This window comes from Corythoichthys intestinalis, chromosome 1 (assembly GCF_030265065.1).
Source record: "Corythoichthys intestinalis isolate RoL2023-P3 chromosome 1, ASM3026506v1, whole genome shotgun sequence".
NCBI lineage: Eukaryota > Metazoa > Chordata > Actinopteri > Syngnathiformes > Syngnathidae > Corythoichthys > Corythoichthys intestinalis.
Window position 1 is genome coordinate 978,873 of NC_080395.1, and position 21,967 is coordinate 1,000,839.

The window sequence follows — 21,967 nt, forward strand, 5'->3', positions numbered from 1 at the left end:
GCATTTGAGTGTTGTTTTCAGCACCATTATCTGCGGATATTCCTAGACCTGTGCCCGTCTTGTCATCCCTCCGCTGTCATATGCACTTTGCGTTCTGGCACCTTATGATTTACAAATTAAACACTGGTCTGTTGTGATGCTCTTTGCCAATTTTTACAATTGGATGTCAAATGGGGGCTGCAAAATATTGTTCCTGCAATTGGCCCCTTGGATGCACGTTCGATACCCCTGTCCTATAGGAACATAATGAAAACATTTAAGAAAAAAAATTAATGGATGGAAATCATAATTCGTTCACGAAAAGGTTAAAAGGGTCTTCAAATACATGTATATGTAACAAGTTCCTCATTTGCATATTTAAAGTAAGCTTGAGAACGATAAACCGATACGACCGGATATCCGGTTTTAAAGGTGAGAGATACAGCTCTATCGATAGTAAAGTTACCATTTGACAGTAATTAGCTATTAAATATTCAATGAACCGATAGTAGAGATAGAATTTGGCTATCGCACCATGACCGCACGCATGATACAATATGGACAAGCACAACTCACGATCGTGGTTGCCTCAACTTCCCAACCCTAATTTAAAGAGCACTCAAAGTCACAAATAATGGCGTATAGTCGCTCGAAAACACTCCGGAGTGTTCGGCGGACGTCTCGCAGGGAAATCCTCCGCCACGTCTAATCTACTCGCAGCCAGCCGTATCGCGGGGTTCCCATCCGCCGGCGCCCGCGGGACTGCCAAAATGCCGTCTGCGGATGCGACGTCTCACTCCCGCTCGATGTCACTTTTTAAACACACATATCAGAGAGGCGGCGCCGCCGAAGCGGCGTTCCGTGTCAAAAGGTACAAAACGAAAAGATCACAGGCGAGCGGATGAATCCTTAAAGGACGTCTCCTCCGATGGGCTGGCGGCGTTTTCAAAGCCTCCGCAGCTGCGTGCCGGCGTTCCTAATCTGGCGGCCTGTCAGTTAGTCGTGTTTCCCGGGAAAGGGGGGGGGTGCTATTTTTTTTTCCAAAACACAACGAGTGAGTGAGTGGGGGAAATCAAAGTGAGAATATTAAGCGTGGCGATAAGGTGCGTGGAAGCTTTTGTAAGGAGGAGTGATTCATGTGCTCTCCACGCGCACTCTGACCTCCGGGCCTTATCTGCGGAGGCCGCCATGATAGCTACGCACCTGCAGCACAGGCCCAATTATTAGCGCGGGTCAAATGTGGAGTGTTATCGGAGAGTGATTGACGGGAACGATGGAAATTAAAGATGGAATTCATTTGTAATTTTGCATTTGAAGTCGTTTGGAGGGAATTTGAATGATCGTCGGGAGAGATTGTCACATTACAATTAGTTCCGCAAGCTGTTTGGGATCTTGGGTATGTGCGTTTTGAGGATGACCTAGTGAAAGGGGTGTGACATGAGAGGGGAAATGGTTTTCAACACGGGTTTTTTGACTATAAAGAAAGACCAGAAGGGTGTCAGATGACCCCAATTCCAACCTGACTACTTGGCTTTGTCAAGCAATAGACCACTCAAACATGCAATCAAGCAGACCGACCCCCTACACACACCTGTGGAGTCGCTGCCTAGGTGTGAAGGGGGGGTTCACTCTGGATAGCTGCAATTAGCATTTTAAATATTTGCAAATCCTGGGCTTCCTTGGCTTTCTTAAACACGGAGGAACACGGAGATGGCCAGTTCTAGAATATGATTGACATGGCAGCACTGAATGCATATGTGTTGTATCAGGCATGCACTGGAAGGCAAGAGGGACGGGTGGACTTCTTGGTGGGTCTTGCAAAAGAATTGGCTCACTCTCACGTGGGCGCAACGAGGGCGTAGAATGAAAAATTGCTTCGGCAACAACCTCCAACACCTAGGGAAAGCGCGAAGTGTCAAATGTCACTACATAAAAAATGTTTTGTTTTTTATTACACCATCCTTTGTATATAGTTAGGGCCCGAGCACTAAGCGTGCGAAGGCCCTATTGTTCTGCAAAGGATTTTTTTTTTTTTTTTCTCGGCAAATGAAAACGGCCAATTTGGAGGCTTGAACATGCTCCAAAAAATCACCAGAATTTGCACATACGTGCGGCAAAATTTAAATTTTGATAATTTTGCAAAGTTGCAAAAAAATGTAACAAAATGGCTCAGTGGCGCCCCCTTGAAATTTTAAAATTGGCCTATAACATTAGGGTTTGTCAGGGTAGAGCGATGGAAGTTGGGGACTCTATACCTTGTCCAAAACTGCTCCAAAAAGCATTGGCACCCATATTCCAAACCCAACAGGAAATCTGTTATTTTGGATCGAATGTGAATTTTACAGGGTGCACATTTGAGACCTTTTCGCCGAGGGAGTTTGTTGGATCGTCTTCAAAATTGGTGAGACTGTTCAGGAGACATATGACATCTTACGTTTTTAAAATGGTGCGTTTTCATTCATGAGTCTCGAATGGATCGAATGTGAATTTTTTTCGATTCATAGTACAGTTTATGTTTGGAGGCCTGAACATGCACGAATACTGACCAAATTTTGCACATACATGTGGCTCTGTGTAAATTTCGATAATCTTACGACATACAGAAAACAGGAACAAAATGGCTCAGTGGATTGAATTGAGGCAAATTTCGAGCAAGTTAGGTTCTCATGAGATTACGAGAGGGGGACAATCTGCCACAACCCTGACCTGCGTGCCGTCCGAGTTGCGCCAAACTGCGAGGGCCCGTTCAGTCCTGCTGGCAGGCTTAGTTTCTTTTGTTGTCTTTTTCACATACGTTTTTTTATTGAATAAAAAGATTTTTTTTGTGCAAAAAATGACTTATGTTGTGCATCATCAGCCATCCATCATCAGCAATATGACAATTACAGCCCCATATATACAATAAACAGTGCAACTAAATATTCAGAGAGATTGAGACTGCTGTTCTCAGTGCTGTAATGTAAAACAGTCCTCCGCAACAAATCCCCAGCAAAAAAAGTGCTGTGATATCTTCCCAATTTTGACAAATCGTGCACAGTTCGATCACATTAGACAACTATACTGAGCAATTACCAAACACTAAAACATACTGTAAAAAGGTTGTCCGCCCGATTGCCTGCCCGAGCGGTCCACTGTCTGACAAGGCCAAGGCAGCCCTGCCCAGCAAACACTCAAGATCCTAATTGGAGCAATTCAACCCTGTGGGTTTGAGAGCGTGAATGGGAATGACAAATGATGAACTCAGTGCTCAAAAAAGATATGATTAGAGTCAGATGACCCTTCTCGGGCTATAAAAGTGATTTTTATTGTACATTAAATATTCAGTTCTTTATTAAGAAATGTTGACATACCAAAGTATGATGTGGTTTTTCTTTATCTCTGGAAGAGAAAGTATCTAATTGCAGGTAAACAACCAAAATTAACATTGTTTTACTCACTCAACCAAAATTTCATTCAAACTCCCGGTTTCAAAACAAAAATGGTCACATCACAACAAATTATGAAGAAATAGAAATAATTAATACAGATCATGAACCTTGAAGGTTATTTCAAATCTGTAGTGCCGCAACGCATGCTCGGAGGCATGTTGGATGACAACCGTGTTGACTTCAGGTGGCAGCAGAGGTTGTCTGTCTCTGCCAAGGGAAGTGAGAAATCAAGTAGTTTTGAAGCCCAAGAGCTCAATTTTATGGCTATTTGTTTAAAAAAATCATGTAAATCACAAAATGGAATAATTTTCATTTAGAAATAAGAGCTTTTCCATAGTGTTTCACTTTCAACAGTATTTTCGGAAAGTATTTTACTAGCTTTAGATAATATACTTTCACAGCCCAAAATCCACAAAATATCTGCCTCTCTTAATTCATTGACTGCCACTGACGGAGCGAGACGTCCAATCCACTTGGACAGCAGGACCTCACTTGCCTCTCAGATTGGACGACAAGCGTAAGGCAGAAAGATGAGCGTCGTTCGCGGGCCGGGTATATAAAAGCCATGGAAATTGAACGTTGGCCAGCCGCCACTCGCACACCAACACGAGAGGAGGCGGTAGCGGCGCGGGGGAAAGTCGTTTGCACGGGATCAGGAAGCTAAATGGAGGCTGTGACTCCTCATGGGGGCTCGACCGGTTCTGACAGGCCTCGGCCGGCCCCCGCAATCTGGTCCCTGCCAGGGAAGAGCCTCGCTCGGGATGTTACACATGTCGGATGCAGCAGTACAGGCGCTCTCTGGGATTACTGCTTGTTTTTGGACATCTTGTGTGTTTTTAACCCTTCCACTTCTATACTTTGGAATATTAAGATAATCCTTTTACACTACATGACATTTTCTTCCATCTTTTCCTTGGCAGAGGCCTTGCAAGGAGTGCCCGATTTTGTCCCAAAACATGGGATAAAATACAAGCTAGTAGTTATATTTTATTTGATTGCAATCTCGTTTGCAAGTTAGATCATTCTGCTGACGTAGGTTTAGAAATTGTCCTGTTGATATCAGGCCACTTCCAGTTAATTTGGAGACATTTTGGGGACAGGTCCTCTTGATATCTGGTCACTTCTTGTTGATTTTGGGACATTTCGGGGACACATCCTGTTATCAGGTCACTTCCTGATGATTTGGGGGCACGTTCTCTTGATATCAGGTCACTTCAGTTGATTTGGGGACATTTCAGGGACACGTCCTGTCGATATCAGGTCACTTTCTGTTGATTTGGGGACATTTCGGGGACATGTCCTCTTGATATTAGGTCACTTATTGTTGATTTGGGGACATTTCTGAAACATGTCCTGTTATCAGGTCACTTCCTGATGATTTAGGGACACATCCTCTTGATATCAGGTCACTTCAGTTGATTTGGGGACATTTCGAGGACACGTCCTCTTAATATCAGGGCACTTCCTTTTGATTTGGGGACATTTCAGGGACACGTCCTGTCAATATCAGGACATTTTGTGGACATGTCCGGTTATCAGGTCATTTCCAGTTGATTTGTGGACATTTCAGGGACACGTCCTCTTGATATCAGGTCACTTCAGTTGATTTGGGGACATTTCGAGGACACGTCCTCTTAATATCAGGGCACTTCCTTTTGATTTGGGGACATTTCAGGGACACGTCCTGTCAATATCAGGACATTTTGTGGACATGTCCGGTTATCAGGTCATTTCCAGTTGATTTGTGGACATTTCAGGGACACGTCCTCTTGATTTCAGGTCACTTCCTGATGATTTGGGGACATTTCGGGGACACGTCCTGTTGTAAGGTCAATTGCATTTTATTTGGGGACATTTTAGGGACACATCCTCATACTATCAGGTAACTTCCTGTCGATTTGGGGACATTTCGGGGACACATCCTATTATCAGGTCACTTCCGGTTGATTTTGGGACATTTCGGGGACACGTCCTATTATCAGGTCATTTCCTGATTATTTGGGGACACGTCCTCTTACTATCAGGTCACTTCCAGTTGATTTGGAGACATTTCGGGGACACGTCCTGTTATCAGGTCACTTGCATTTGATTTGGGGACATTTCAGGGACACATCCTCATACTATCAGGTCACTTGCGGGGACACTTCCTGTTGATATCAAGTCGCTTCCCGTTGATTTGAGGACATTTTGTGGACATGTCAGGGACACGTCCTCTTCATATCAGGTCACTTCCTGTTGATTTGGGGACATTTCGGGGACACGTCCTATTATCAGGTCACTTCCAGTTGATTTGGGGACATTTTGGGGATATGTCCTCTTGATATTGAGTCACTTATTGTTGATTTGGGGACATTTCAGGGTCACGTCCTGTTGCACGTCTGTCAATGACATTGACTTACTTGGGCGCCAGTTTAATGTCAGTGGGCTGTAATGGTAAGTTTTTGGGCAAAAATCACAACCACACAGTTTTTTTTTTTTTTTGCATTGAAAATGAATGAAGAAATTTGGCAGTTTATTTTGTTTTGTTTTGTGCAAATTCTGTATATATCTTTTATGTCCTGGAATTTTTGATGTGTAAATTATGTGATTTGGTCAAAAATTGTAGGACTAAATACATTTTAATAACTTTTTTTTTTCTTTTCAAAAAACCCACGTTTACGGATGAACGGAAAATTCTGGGGGGTCATTTGATTAACTCCCTACGTCACGCTAAAATTCTGGTAATCAAGATATTTGAAGGGTGACGGTCAAACAGTCAGCAGGGCCGAGAACGAAAAGTGGTATTCGTCATGTGGCATTTTTTGTTTTACCATGTGGCAACATGGATTTTGCCATGTGGCATTTTTTTGCCATGTGGCAACATGGATTATGCCATGTGACATTTTTTCTTTGCTATGTTGCATTTTTTTGCCATGTGGCAAAATTGATTTTGCCATGTGGCAAAATTGATTTTGCCATGTGACATTTTTTCTTTGCCATGTGAATTTTTTTTCTATTTATATATATTTTTTTGCCATGTGGCAAAATGTATTTTGCCATATGGCATTTTGTCTTTGCCATGTGATTTGGTTGGTGGCATTTTTTCTTTGGCATGTGGCATTTTTTATTGGTATGTGGCAAAATTGATTTTGGTTTAAGGCTTATTTTTTAGTATTTGTCATTATTTTTGGGGTATATGGAATTTGCAGGCTATGCACGACCGTGCCATGACGGCTATGCACGTCCAAATTTTCCATTCATTTTAAATGGCAAAAATAACGTGTGGCTGTGATTTTTGACCATACACTTTACATTACAACGCATTGTCAATCAACTGGTTCCCAAGTCAGGCCATGCCATGGACGGCTATGCACGTCCATGCCATGGATACAGAAAAAAAAAAAGCCACATGGCAAAATCCATTTTGCCACATGGCAAATAGCACTTTTGGTTCTCAGTGTCTCTCCAAACAGTTCGGGCTGTGCGGCGCGCCTAAGAAACGTCATCCAAAAAAATTTTACTATCTGGGCCTTTGTCTTGCAAAGCCCCATATAATGACATTCTGGAATCTTTCAATGGCAACTTGGTAAAATGGCATCCAGGCTTATTGAAAATAATGTCAAGCATAGACGTTTTCAACCCTTGTATAGATTTAAGGCTAGTAAAGCTTAGGGGCGGCCCTAGCTACTGATGTAAGCCAACTAGATGTGTACCGGAACCCTATTTAGCACGTTAGCGATAGCCTTCAAACCTTCAATTCCCTTCCGTGTCTTTTGTATCCGCCGCTGTTTCTACTTGCCCCCCATCATTCCCCTTCCCTCCCTCCCGCCTTCCTCCTCCGTCGAACAACACAACACAGCGGAGTCGTTAGGACCCTCTCTTCATTACTTGAAAAAAGCAATCATTAGACACCAGAGTATATACGTAATTAGAAAATCACTTCCTTTGCAATGGCGGCTAAGTAGTTTACATACTGTAATTACAGGGACAAAATCAATTTTTAATCATTTCACTGATTGGGCTCATCAGCTCAGTAGGAACATTGTATCCTGCTTGTTGTGCCGCCACCACCGCCGCAACATCTGGGCTAAAACAATTAGCCTTTTGTGGAGCGCGCCTACATTACAGAACCGCCTCGTGGCGACGCTCGGCGCTCGTCTCCAGATGCCACTTGGACGTCGACGGTACTTTTGGTACCTGGGACTTCGGTGGGCACTTGGAATTCTATCGGGGAAAAATTAGGCTTGTCAAAAGTATCGAAAAGTAGACTGTGATGTTTTATCCGGATACGCTATTTGATGGCAAAAGTATCGATTCTCAGTTATTTGTTTTTGTACGACCACAGGTCACCTGAAATTTGTTAGGGTTCAGGGTTATCATTTTTATCACCGCTAGACACACTAAACATGCTGGAGTTAACAAGCGTAGCTGGTGCGAAATGTCTTTAATTTTGTACAAAGCGATGAGTGGTCATGTCAGTGCAAAATCATATTGGAGGATTGCCTTCGCTGACAGCCACCCTCCCCAAACATGTTTTACATGTCGGTCTGCCTTCCTGCTCTAAGCTGCGGCTGTCTGTAACTTTCCTGTAGCCAAAGTATTCCCATATCAACGACTTTGTTTTCTTCAATGGAGGTGTTTCACCTCCTCCAGCCATTATGCAGCACAGCTGACTTACTGAGTGATAGGGGAAAATATTACATTATGCCTTTGTGATGTATGATTGCTTCTGTGACATAGATTGTAACAACTTCTATTGTTTTTCACCTTGTTCCCATAGTTAAGAGACGCGCCTGAGTAGGGAATCTCACGAGATAACTTGTTTTGCACCATAGTATGCGCTTGAGTCCCATAAGTTAGGAGGGAATCTCACGAGATAACTTGTTTTGCACTCACAATATTTACCGTGGGAACACAACATCTGCTGCCGGACAGCACAACCTGGGAACCACGCAAGGAAAAGCCCCTTTTTCGAGGGGCTGAACCAAAAGTAGCTTTGTCATTGGACGGAGCCGCGCCGCCTGGGAGCGGAGGTTGGCCGTCTCCGCCCCCGTGTGGCGCGTCCCTACAAAAACAGGACATTTCCGGGTGACCCGTGAAGTCCGCCAGCGGGTCACGCACGGATCGCCTGGCTTTGTTCCTTCGCCGCCTTACCGGAGCGTTGGTTCCCGTTCATTTGTCACGGTAAGCGATTTTCATTGCTACAGGAACACCTGGTTGTGCTGTATAGATAACGCGAGGATTCTGGGATTGACAAACTCAAATCTAGCGTCACGTTACCATTGTTTTTGCTTGTTTTTGATACTTGTTGCTTGCTCTTGTGGGATTATAATTTATATATTATCATTTTCTAATCAATACACATCGTCTATTGAGCAAAAGTGTGCCTGTTACTGATCCACCACGAACCTGGAAATTTCGGAAAATACTGAGCAACAACTGGCAGGGGAGAGCTAAGTCCTGCAGCTGCAAGTAAGGGATTTCTACCTTTAGGACATAAAAAACAGCTAAAACCGTACAAACGGTATGACAGAAAATTTTAGTGGTTTTGAAAAAGTAACATTTTCATACCACAGTATAGCTTGAAACCGGTTACCGGCACATTTCTAGTGTGGGGTCACCTCTGCCACATTTTGGGGCATTCAAGGGTCACTACATTTTGAATCATTTCCTGTTTAATTTTTGGCCATTTGGCTCAGTCACTTCTTCTTCATTGGTTACTTCTCATTGATTTAGGGTGAAGGGAAAAGGTACCGTTCTCGCACACACCATATAATTGTTTGCATTAGTATAACACATTCGTTTAACTATAGTTTGGGCAGACTTCACTCAGTGGCCTTGAACACAGTAAAGTGAATCAACTTATCGGCGCTCATGAGGGGGAAAAGGAAAAATGGTACCGTTTCTCGTAGGCACCGTTTAACTGTTTGCATTACTCAACACACGTAATATAATCAATCAGAGAATAGTATCATTTCTCATATTCACTATAGGACTGCACTACTCTAACACACCTAATGTAAAATAAATAGCACACCATAGTTTAAAGAAACAGAATAGATACACAACGCCATCTTATCACAGAAGCCCAACGTGGGCGCCACGAGCAAGATTGACGCACCAACTCTGGCAATCAGTCCTCCCCACAAACGAACAAGGACAAAGACCAGCGCGCTTTGTCCTAAAACAAGTAGTGCCAGCCCGGATAACAAGGTTGATAGCAGGCGCTTGTGACGTCAAGACCAGCGTCGGTCGCTGTGGCAACCACATCCCATCCACGCACGAACCTAAACAGCCCGAAACCGGCCAGAGAGGGATGATCCCAAAGCATCGCCCGGACACACCTTCGGCCGGCCCACAGACGTAAAAAACACTGGACACTGAGATAAGACAGATTTGCTGCTCGGAAACATTTGCTATGTAGCCTTGCTTTGGATTCAGCATTGTTCCCTCCGTCGTCTGTTTTTGCCTTGTTTTTGACCATTGTCGACGAATAAATTGTCAACCTGTTTTCGGTGAGTCTTCTTGAAACATGGAGTCAGTACAAAGGGTTAAAATAAGAAGCGAACGCGCGAAGTTCCGCCTTCCCGGTTGACGCACGCGAGGCAGCATCGGCCGAGCGGCACTTGTTTTGGCTGTCGCTGCTTCCTTGCGGCTTGACCGGGGAGGTGAATTTCAACAAGGGGCATTTCTGGGTCGCTTTATGTTGGTTCGGGGTCACCACCGCTACATTTTGAGGTTTTCCAGGGTAACTTTCAGTTGGTTTTGGGTCACCTGTGCTACATTTTGGGACATTCCAGGGTCACGTTTGTGTACGTTTCAAATTATTTCCTGTTGATTTGAGGGAATTTTCAGGGTGACTTCCTGTTCAGTGGTCACATCATGTTAATTTTGGGGCATTTCTGGGTCACTTTCCATTGGTGTTGGGGTCACCTCTGGATTTGATTTTCATCATTTTGGATGATTTCCTGTTGATTTTGAGGAGATTTTTTATTTGTATTTTCTTGGTCACTTCTTAATGATTTTGGGGCATTTGTGGTTGGCTTTTATTTTGGTTATGGGTAGGGTTGGGAATCGAGCATTGAGCATCGATGGGAACCGGTTCTATCACTTCGAGGCTCCCGGGACGTTCGAATTTTTAGATTTCGATTCCATGTTTCGATGCCCTGACTGCTGTGCGGAAAAAAAATTGCTGAAGTTCAAAGACTGATATTTATATTAGGGCTGTCAAACGATTAAAATTTTTAATTGAGTTAATTACAGCTTAAAAATTAATTAATCGTAATTAATCGCAATTCAAACCAAATATAAAATATGCCATATTTTTCTGTAAATTTTTGTTGGAATGGAAAGATAACACACAAGATGGACATATTCATTCAACATACGGTACATAAGTACTGTATTTGTTTATCATAACAATAAATCAGCAAGATGGCATTACCATTATTAACATTCTGTTAAAGCGATCCATGGATAGAAAGACTTGTAGTTCTTAAAAGATAAGTTAGTACAAGTTATAGAAATTTTATATTAAAACCCCTCTTAATGTTTTCATTTTAATAAAATTTGTAAAATTTTCAATCAAAAAATGTAGCCCGCCATTGTTGATGCCAATAATTACTTACACAATGCTCATGAGTGCTGAAGCCAATAAAATCAGTCGCACCCAAGCGCCAGCAGAGGGCGACAAAACTCCGAAAAACACAACAAGTACACATTTCACTGTGCTGTCATTTGAATCTGTTTGAGCGGGGCATGTGCGTTAATTGCGTCAAATATTTTAACGTGATTGATTTAAAAAATTAATTACCGGCCGTTAACGCGATAATTTTGACAACCCTAATTTATATGCAAGTTAAAATTAGCCCTGTGAGAAGTTCACATAATTTAAAAAATAATCGAGAAGTTAAGACTTTAATATAAACCATGCAATTATTTTTTTTTTACCGTGCCTTTTTTGTTTTTTTTACCCTGCCTCTTAAAAGAATTGGAATCGAGAATCGTTCGGAACCAGAATCGAAACGTGGAATCGGAATCGTTCAATTTCAAAAGATGCCCAACCCAGTTATGGGTCACCACCGGTACATTTTGGGGCATTCCATGTTCACTTTCACTTGGTTTTGGGTCACCTCTGCTACATTTTGAGGCATTCCGGGGTAACTTTTGTGTACGTTTTGAAAGATTTCCTGTTGATTTTAGGGCATTTCCGTGTCACTTTCTATTCATTTTGGATGATATCCTGTTGATTTTAAAGTTGCTTTGTACTTTCTAGCTCACTTCTTAGTTGGTTACTTTTGGTCGATTTTGGGGCATTTCTGGGTCACTTTCTGTTGGTTTGGGGTCACCTCTGGTACATGTTGGGAGCATTCCAGGGTCAGTTCTGTGTACATTATGAATCATTTCTTGTCAATTTTAGGGCATCTCTGTGTCACTTCCTGTCCTGTGGTCAATTCTTGTTAATTCAGGGGCAGGGGCATTTCTAGGCCGCTTTCTGTAGGTGTTGGATCACCTGTGCTACATTTTGGGGCTTTCCAGGTTCAATTTTGTGTACATTTTGAATTATTTCTTGTTGATTTTAGGGCATTTTCCAGGTCACTTTCTGTTCATTTTGGGTAATTTCCTGTTGATTTTTATTTTTTGTCACTTCTTCATTGGTCACTTCTCTTTGATTTTGGGGCATTTCTGCTTCACTTCATGTTAGTTATGGATCATGAATGGAACAGTATCTTTTCTCGTATTTACTGTTTGTATTACTCTAACACACCCAATATAAATTAAATAGCATTTATACCGTAGTTTAAGGAAAACAAGCAGACTATAGGGCATAACAGATACATGACGCCTTCTTATCACATAAACCCAACATGCGCTTCATGCAACTGACTAAGCAAGATTGAGGCCTCGTTGCCCTGAAAACAGTAACTCCCGAATCCTTCTGTACAATCCTGATGGGAGAAAATATTATGTGATGCCTTAACATTAGCACATTATGCCTTTGTGATGTATGATTGCCTCTGTGACCTAGATTGTAACAACTTGTTATTGTTTTTCACCTTGGGTTCCATAGTTAGGAGGGAAACTCACGAGATAACTTGTTTTGCACCATAGTATGCGCTTGGGTTCCATAGTTAGGAGGGAATTTCACGAGATAATTTAAATAAACATTCTACTTTAACCACTGGGAGCCTCAACTGGGGGGGAATCTCATACCCTTGGGGGGGGGGGGGGGTCTCATGAGTTTGGGTGGTGCGTTTTCGTGGGGGCGAGGAGTGGCCATCCGCGTCCCCGCGTCACACGTGCCTATAAGAGTCGGGAGATTCCCCAACCCCCCCGAAGTCTGCCAGAGGATTATGTACGGGTCGCTTGGCTTTGTTCCTTTGCCGCTTTGCCGGAGCGTTGGCTCCCCGCTCATTTGTCAACGGTAAGCGATTTTCATTGTTAAGGAACATTTTGTTGTGCTGTAACGGTAATGCTGGGATTCTGGGATTGACAAACTAGATCTAACGTCATCGTTACTACTTGTTATGCTTGTTCTTGATACTTGTTGCTTTCTCTCGTGAGATTGTAATCAAAAAATCTCATTTACTCTGCATTTTCTAATCAATAAACATCGCCTATTGAGCAAAAGTGTGCCGGTTGCTGACTCACCGCGAACCCGGAAAATTCACAAAACAAATCCACATACAGATTATAATCCTAATCAATGCCCGAGCACACCCTTCTTCTGTCCTCAGCCCGCGCCGCGAAATCCTTCAAAAAGACAATGTTTAACCAATCATTGTCATTTTTTCCCGGGAACCTTTCGTTGACTTGTGATATGGTGACCTTGGAACAAGTCTGCCTCCTCGCCTGAGTCTGTTATTGTTTCGCCTTGCTGTTTGATCGCTGTCAACTCGAATAAATTATCAACTTGTGTTTCAAAGCCTTCTTACAGTTTTGGAACTGGAGTCAGTACAACGGGTTAAGACTAAGGTGAACACACAGAGTTTGGCCTTTTGGCCGGGTTGTCGGCCTCGCCGGCATGGGTCGTTGGAGCTGCGCGGGCGCAGGTCCGGCGGTTCGGTTAGCGTCATCACCGGAACGGTTTGGGGCATTCCAGTGTCAATTTTTTCAAATCGTTTCCTGTTGATTTTAGGGGATTTGAGGGTTACTTCCTGTTAATTTATGATTTTTTTCTGTTGATTTTAGGTTTATTTTTATTTTCTAGGTCCCTTCCGGTAGATTTTGGGGTGTTTTGGGTCACTTTTTGTAGGTTTTGGGTCAACTTCTGATGATTTTGGGGCTTTCCCAGGTCACTGCTCTTGATACTAATAGTAATGGATGTATTTATGTAGTTTGATTGTTAACTCATTGGCTACCATTGATGCCGGTAGACATCCAATTCACTTTGACAAGATGGTGCGAATGAATTGGATGTCTATCGTTGTAAATGACAGGCAATGAGTTAATTTTGGGTCACTTAATGGTCACATTTTGGCTATACCGATGCACTACCCGGTCCCACAGCCCTCCCATTTTAAACGGATTGGACATCTATCGCGTCAAAGTTACTAAAACTTGACCGGGACATCCTTATGGTGATGAATCAATACGCTATAATAAGATGCAAAGATGGATAAAAACAACATATTGCTCTTTTTAACACCTCTTGTTGTTTTTATCCCACGTGGTGTTTTTGCTTCTTTTTTTTCCCACCAAGCGGTTGGAACGAAGCCCTGTGGCGATGCCACCTTGCTTGCGCAAACACCAAAAAAAAGAAAAAAAGAAAACCCACTTGCTCATAAGAATCAGAAATAGATGTTTATATATTTAAAGCACAGCAAACTATATTAAAATGTAATAATAATAATGGTTATTTTTATTTACATTTAAGGACTTCAATGCATTTGGAGTCGGAAATGAGTGCATATTTTCCCACCCCCCCAATTCTAATCTGTCATACAAGTGTAAAAGATTGTGATTGCGTGTGCGTGCGCACGCCATCACGGGCTAATCAAACGCTTTGTATTCGCGTGTGAAGGCGGCCGATCGATGGGCATTAGCTTCAACTCTCTCGCTCGCTTTGAAACTCAGGAAATCACATTTCAAGAGGAAGGAGCCAGGGTCCGGAGGGCCGGGGGAGGCTAGAAGAAATCGGTTAACGCATTGATCACCGGCCCGGTATGCAAATGGCATTTTTGCCGATCGATGGCGTTCATTAACGGCTTCGTTTTAGCCCCCGCGTGGGCGATCCCGTCCGGGGATGATGCGCGCCGCCGTGGCGCCGAGCACGAACGGAGTTTCCCAGAATTCAATTTGACCCTGAGACGGTCGGCGGTACGATGTGAGCTTGTTTTATTTCCGTCGACGGCGATAGACGTCAAGAAGAATTGGACTAAATTGTGATCAAATAAATCAACAACAGTTCAAATGCTGTTGTCACGATAATAGAATTTTCAACTCGATATCGATACTGAAATAATACTTGATACTAGGCCTGGAGTGGCTCATCGGGCAGACCGGGACAAATCCTGGTGGGCCGGCCTGATGTTTGCGCCATTAGGTCTCAATACAAATTTTCTATGAAACTGTCAGTTAAACTCGTTAATAATGGCATTAACGGAACCACCCTTTGACGTTAATTTTTTTAACGCGCGATAAATTATGGCCCTTCCAGCACCCTGTAGTTTGGAATTCAAGACCCCACGGTGCCAACTCTGGAAGAGAGTAACATTCTGTTGACTTGATCCTGGTAAAACTTATTATTTTGGGGTTTAAAGGTCAAAATGGGGCACACTGAGGCAGAGTGACGACGGTGCCTGGCGCGAGCCATTATGGTTGTTTTCGAGCATGAAAGGTATCCCAGCCTGAACACGACTGCATTGAAATATTACCCATTAGGCCTGGCACCCCCAAGTGGGAACCAGAAATGCCTTTTTTTTTTAAACGAGAAAGGCTCCTCTTCCTTGGGAAAAAAAATCAATTGACCTCGAACCTGCCTCAGGGGAGCCTTAAGACATGGTAAGGGTTTAGGGTTAGGTTTTCGTTGAAATGACGGCATTTTGTCTTACAACAAATTTTGAACAGTCATAACTTTGCAGATATACAACATATTTGCGCTAAGGCTGTCAAACGATTAAAATGTTTAATCCAGTTAGTTACAGCTTAAAAATCAATTAATCGTAATTAATCACAATTCAAACCATCTATAAATTATGCCATATTTTTCTTTAAATTATTGTTGGAATGGAAAGATAGGACACAAGACGGATATATGCATTCAACATACGATACATAAGTAATGTATTTGTTTATTATAACAAATCAACAAGATGGCATTATTAACATTCTCTTAAAGTGATCCATGGATAGAAAGACTTGCAGTTCTTAAAAGATAAATGTTAGTACAAGTTATATAAATTTTATATTAAAACCCCTCTAATGTTTTAAATATCAGTACATTTGGAATCCGATATCGGATATAACAAATTGTCCCCACCAACTTTTAAGCGACGTTATTTGCATTATATAATTTGTTCAGTTATATTGGTCATTTTGATTGTCTTCCCATATCTTGTAACGAATTGTCCTTACTATTATCAAATGAATTATTTTCATTGTGTTCAGACTAGGGCTGTCAAAATTATCGCGTTAACGGGCGATCATTAATTTTTTAAATTAATCACGTTAAAATATTTGACGCAATTAACCACATGCCCCGCTCAAACAGATTAAAATGACAGCAGTGTAATGTCCACTTGTTTTTTTTTTTTGTGTTTGGCGCCATCTGCTGGCATTTGGGTCCAAATGATTTTCTGGGTTTCAGCACAATGAGTGAGCATGGTGTAATTATTGACATCAACAATGGCGAGCTACTAGTTTATTTTTTGATTGAAAATTTTACAAATTTTAATAAAACGAAAACATTAAGAGGGGTTTTAATATAAAATTTCTATAACTTGTGCTTAGATTTATCTTTTAAGAACTATAAGTCTTTCTATCCATGGATCGCTGTAAGAGAATGTTAATAATTTTAATGCCATCTTGTTGATTTATTGTTAAAATGAAGAAATACAGTACGTATGTACCGTATGTTGAATGTATATATCCGTCTTGTCTTATTAATATGGCATATTTTATCGATGGTTTGAATTGCGATTAATTACGATTAATTAATTTTTCAGCTGTATTTAACTCGATTAAAAAATTTAAACGTTTGACAGCCCTAGTTCAGACTTATATTTACCTCTTTTTCACTTGCTGAATGTGCCCCCCCCAAACACACATTTGATCGGCTGATGACATGACCCACCCCCGACACACACATACGTTTACACTCACACAGCCCCGACAGAAATACATGTCGACAACAAGCTGCCTCCTTCGAAGAGGAAGGATATTAGAAGTTTTTTTTCGACCAGCAGCAGCCACTGTAAGTAATTTAAAAAGATGCCAATGTTGTGTAGGTGGGAAATGCACCACTAATTTTGCTACTGAAAGTCCGACCTGCATTAGCGTTAGCATAACATTAAACTGTGTGAACTTGCTCAACTGCAAAACTTGGGTAGGAAGCCGCTATTTTTCCTCAAAGGCAGGTTTGATTGGCTGATGACTTGACCACCATTTTTTTTCTTGATTTAGGTGAAAAATGACCGACTTTTAGATGTATGGGCCTAATAAGAACAAATGGTAATATATACGAAAAGTAAGTGGAATAATCTGATGCATTTATCTGTTAACTAGCGTTTAAAACGCAAAACAAAATGAAAAAAATATTCGACTAGATGTAAGAAAGATGATCAGATTAAGACATTATACAGTAAAATTTGCAGTTTGAAAGTTAATACAGATCGTCCCTACCATTATTGAGACCAAACCTACGCCCTTGCTTTATGACGACTCTTTTGATGAGTCGACCAGTCGCAAAATTCATCGGTGATTAATCGACTATCAACATCATCATTTCTGGTAGCCCTACACATCACTTGGAAAAAATAATGAAACATTTTGCTAATCAGACTCACGTCGACTTCAGACCAGTGAGATTCGGTGAATAATATCCGTTTATTGAAATAATTATTGGTCCCAAAATGCTCTTTAGCGCTTTCGCTTTGAAGCGAGCGAGCATTTTGGATGCGGGGTGTCGGGGGCTTTGGAGGAGACTGGGGGGGCCACGGATTGGCGGGTGGGCTTTGCTCATTTGGAGAGCTTTAGCAATTATACAATTAGTCAGGAATGTAGGCCAGCGGACCCCGGATAACAAGTTCCCTCCTTCGCTTTCTAGTTAGCTTCTCTAAACAGGAAGTCAATTCATATACAGCAAAAGTGGCACACCCCCCCCTGCCCCTCTCTAACCCGTGCTTCCTCCGTCTACACTCTAGCGCTAAAGTATGACGTGGCGGGTCACTCAGGTCTTCCCTCCCAGTTTACTTTAAAAGTCTCTTAACTCGTTGGCTTCCATTCATGGCAATTGACCTCCAAACCATTTGAAGTGGGAGGGCTGATGCTGCCACCCTCCCAGTTCAAATGAATTGGACGTCTACTAGTGATAAACTCATTTAAAGAGTATTCTGGATAAGCTGCAGTTTCCTGATTGATTTTTTGTCAAGTCCTATAAATCCTCCATTGCAATTGGCTGCCATTGAGAGCGATAGACGAGCAATCTTTCACTGCCACCCTCTAAAGTCTAAACCGGGAAGCACGCGAGTGTCATCTGTTGCCATGCTGATTCGCCGTAATCTGTGGGCGCTGATTAGGACGACGTGCACAAAAGCTCTTAAATAATTATCCCGCCATGTAAAAAAAAAAAAAATGCTAATAATTACCATCGTTAACTCCCGCCAAGTGTGACACTTGTCCCGCAAAAATGAAGGTTGTCAGAAGATGTGAAGATACTTCCGCCGGGATGCCAATCACATCTTATTTATACCCGCCGAGTCGCGAACCGCTAACTGAGGCCGGAGATGCTTTAGAGGACGAAAAAGAATATGATACTTTGCTCGCCCCCAATGACTAAGATGGTGTCCCGTGACCATATTTAGAAAGCAAGCAGGGAGCATTGAGTTTTTTGCATGAACAGACTTTGTGAACGCTACACTGTCATTTCATTTAAAAAAATGGATTGCACATATTTCTTTTATATATCACTTTATCACCTAAGTTTACTTTTATATTACAGTTGACATATCCCTTTTATGTACTAGTGTATAAATCAAATGTTTTTAACATCACGTATTGAACTCAATTATGAAAATACACGACACTATTCTCAAAATTATAATTTTATTTCAATAACTTTTTTTTTTTTTTTAATATATTTATTAAGGTATATCCCCCCAAATATTACAATAATCAGCTTATTTATTCTTCTATGTGGTTTCGCAGTTTTGCCCAGAGGTGAATATGGCCCTTATTTAATTATTATTATTATTATTATTTTATTATTATAAATCTATTATTTTAATGATAAAGCACAAGTATTTGATCAAAACATATTGTGGCGCTTATAAGATTTAACAAAGAAATTTAGCGTTGCGATACTGAAGAGAACAAGTCAGGCTCACAAACAGAATACACATGCAGGTCTTTAATTCACCAACTATGTAAAATCAAGGTGCCAAGGTTCCAAGCACATGAAATAATGACTTACGTTAGTATTCTGCGAATAAAGGAATATAGGAAGTGAGGTTGACTGGTTCCCGACCCCTTGGCTGACATCTTAATTGCAATTCTGTCAGATAACGCTCAATTTCTCCCAGAAAATAATTGCAATTACAAATGCTTTCTTAGTAATATCTTCATTTATTTTGCTTGCAATGACAAAACACAAAAGAGAACAAAAAAGAGACAAAACAAAACAAAACAAAAAAAAAAGACAATTTTTTTTTACTTTAAAACACAGTTTTGAATGAAAATCAGACATCTGGCTCCATAGCGACCTTTATGTCATGGAGTTCCAGCTGGAAAATTCTAGCCACTTTCACTCTAGGTTTTGCCCATTTGAGCTCTATCGGGTTTAGATTAGGGAATGTCATCACTGATTTTTATTTTTGAGATTTATTATTCTAGGACTATTACATCGGTTGCTCTTTCAATTTAATTTATTTCTTTATTTATTTAATATCTTAATGTTCACCATTTCATAGACTTCATAATGTATTGACGGGACACGGGGCCGACTCATAGGAGGTACGAAAAATATAACTAACTTGAATCCTTGAACAAATCACTCCTGAGACAATCCTTACTGTTTGCATGTGATACAGCTTTCGTACTTTTTCAACCTAAACCCGGCCTTAGATCGCTGCATGTGACCGACTGCTAATAAAAGAAGCGCAGTGTTGGACAGCCCCCTTCGGGAAGGTGTGACGCAGTGAACGGGGAATGTGTCATGTCAATACATTATGAAGTCTATGACCATGTGTACAGTATGTGAATGTGAAGCCCTTTGAGATCTTAAATTTGTTTAACACTATATAAATCAACTTAAATTTTGATATATTTCCATGATTTTCTGTCAAAATGACCTTCATCTATTTCAAGATTAAAAATGTTGCATTTCTTTTCATTATTTGCCATCATCAGCACTCATCATGATCACTTCTTCACTTGAAATGTCTTGATGTTTTAAGCATGCTTGACAGTGAAGAAGGTTTTCCTCTTGAGTTTCCCAGAGAGAAAGGTTTGCATTGATTTGGAATTGAACGCAGATCAATTTTCACAAACTGCCTTGAACCCTCTCGCGAAGCACGCCCCTTCTTTTGTACTCTCTCGCGACAATCCTGCATATCGTATTCATATTTATGACAACGTGACTCACACTAAATTCCATCTCGGACATTCGCGAAGCTCAATGAATCAGTTTGTGTACTGTAAAACGCCACAGGCTCTGCATGAATAATTAAGAAGAACAGCAAAAAATATTTGAAAACGAAAAACATCATCAAGGTCATTAAAATGCATCTGTTTTTAAATGAAATCATTATGAGTATTATATGTAACAAAGCATATTTTGAAAACAATGACTAACCTTCTGAATTTCCATTTAAATCACTTAATTCCATAGTTATTAATGAAGCCTCTGTGAAAATACAAGCTAAGGTACTCCACTGATCTAACTGTAAATATGTGCTTCCTGCAAAATTTTATAAACACACTAATTTCATCATTTTCATAAGCCCGCTTGCACAACAACGTTGCGGAACATTTTGTTCCTTCAAACACAATGACACGACAAAAACAACAATCCCGCAATGCACTGCGTGACACACTCATGTACAACTGTTAGGCCTCATATTTGGACAGAGTATTTTTATTTGATTCACTGGCTGTTTGTCTTCCCCACACAGGAAGTGACATCAAAGACAACAACATGACGAGGAAACCCAGCTGTGTTTTTGCTCTCACATAGTAAATACAATCATTTTGACTGGTCGCAGGAAGAAATGCAGGGGGAAGGCGAAGACGAAAAATTCTGAATCCTGCCTCCAAAGTGGAAGAATTCGATTGCGGGGGATTGAGGGGGGCTATCTTCGCATGCATATCAAAGGCTCCCGCGGCGCAACACCGCGCCCATAACGTCAGCACTCGTACACGTCACATTGGGCGTGCGCAGCGGTGCTACTAATCATTAAAAACTGAAAATATTAGGGTCGTTCCGATCGTGTTTTTTTGTTCCCGATCCGATCCCGATCGTTTAAGTTTGAGTATCTGCCGATCCCGATATTTCCCGATCCGATTGCTTTTTCTCTGCTCCCGATTCAATTCCAACCATTCCCGATAATTTTTCCCGATCATATATATTTTGGCAATGCATTAAGAAAAAAATTGAATACAACTCGGACGAATATATACATTCAACATACAGTACATAAGTACTGTATTTGTTTATTATGACAATAAATCCTCAAGAAGGCATTTACATTATTAACATTCTTTCTGTGAGAGGGATCCACGGATAGAAAGACTTGTAATTCTTAAAGGATAAATGTGACTTTGTATATTGTGACTAAATACTGCCATCTAGTGTATTTGTTGAGCTTTCAGTAAATGATACTGTAGCCATTTAACTGTTCTGCCCAAATGCATGATGGGAAGTGCAACCACGACTGTGCATAGTGGCACCAATTGATATATCTTCTCTGCGTTGGGAAGTAACATAGGGTGTTAAGGAAAAGATCAACCACTACCGTTCTTCCCCACATTTCTTCCCACAATATTTGTAATTGTTGTGAGAGGGATTTTAAGGCTTTAGCCAATTAAAAAGAGGCTCCAAAGACTGCCAAAGTTCTCTCTACTCATTTTACGCTGCCTGTTAGCTCTATATACAGGTAAAACGGCGCCATTATAGATTGAACGCGACGATGCGTGAGTGGGTCGTGCAGCGCATGCGTTAATTGCATTAAATATTTGAACGTGATTAATTAAAAAAAAGTTAATTACTGCCGTTTACGCGATAAATTTGATAGTTCTACTTTAAGCCAAAACTAAAGACATTCTGTCTGTAACGTTAAATACAATTAGAAAACGATTGAATTAAAATATATATATATATATATATTAAAAAAAGGCATGTCCAATATTTTTTTTGCCGATTCCGA

General features: G+C 41.1%; 1 protein-coding gene across 2 annotated transcripts in view; it reads right to left on the bottom strand.

The window, feature by feature from the left end:
* The window catches only part of znf536 (zinc finger protein 536), a 542,639-nt gene that overhangs the window by 446,419 nt on the left and 74,253 nt on the right, over positions 1–21,967 (bottom strand). The gene's annotated exons all lie outside the window — the stretch shown is intronic.